Genomic DNA, 675 nt, shown 5'->3' with positions numbered 1-675 from the left:
GAGCGCCACGAGTTTTTGAATATTTTTGCCAATGGTTGGGTTATGACACCTGCCAGCTCCTTGAGTACTGTAGGGTGTAATCTGTCAGGACCAGCTGACTTGAAGGCATCCAGCTTCTCAAGGTGATCCTTTACTAGATCAACATCAATGCTGGGTATAAATATGCCCTCACCCTGGCCGTCCCGCATCTTGCTAGGCAGGGCAGTTCCACTGGACTAATGAAAGACCGACGCGAAGTACCCATTAAGCAGGTTGGCCTTTTCCTGGGTGTCAGTTATCAGCTGTCCTGTTTGGTTCAGCAGGAGCCCAATATTACCCTTTTTTTCGACTCCCTACACATGTGAAAAAGGCCTTGTTGTTATCCTTGATATGTGAAGCCAGATGGAGCTCGGTTGCAGCCTTAGCTTTCCTGGTCTGCTCCCTGCAGGTACAGACCAGTGCTGAGTACTTGTCCTTGGTGGTAATTCCTGTCTTCCATCCTTTATAAGTCTCTCTTTTGAGGTGTAGGAGGTCCTCAAGTTCCCTGCTGAGCCAAAGGGGTTGCTGAGCCCTTTTGCTACCCTTCCTCTGAGATGGGATGGCCATCCCTTGTGCTGTCAGGATCAGTCCCTCGAGGAGCAACTACTCCTCTTGGACTCCTCTTTCTGTTGAGTCGTGGTCCCTTAGGTCCTCGAC

This window comes from Gavialis gangeticus, unplaced genomic scaffold, assembly GCF_001723915.1.
Source record: "Gavialis gangeticus isolate Ggan-Ray unplaced genomic scaffold, GavGan_comp1, whole genome shotgun sequence".
Taxonomy (NCBI): Eukaryota; Metazoa; Chordata; order Crocodylia; family Gavialidae; genus Gavialis; species Gavialis gangeticus.
The sequence above is the reverse complement of the archived record's forward strand: the minus strand, read 5'-3'. Positions refer to the sequence as shown.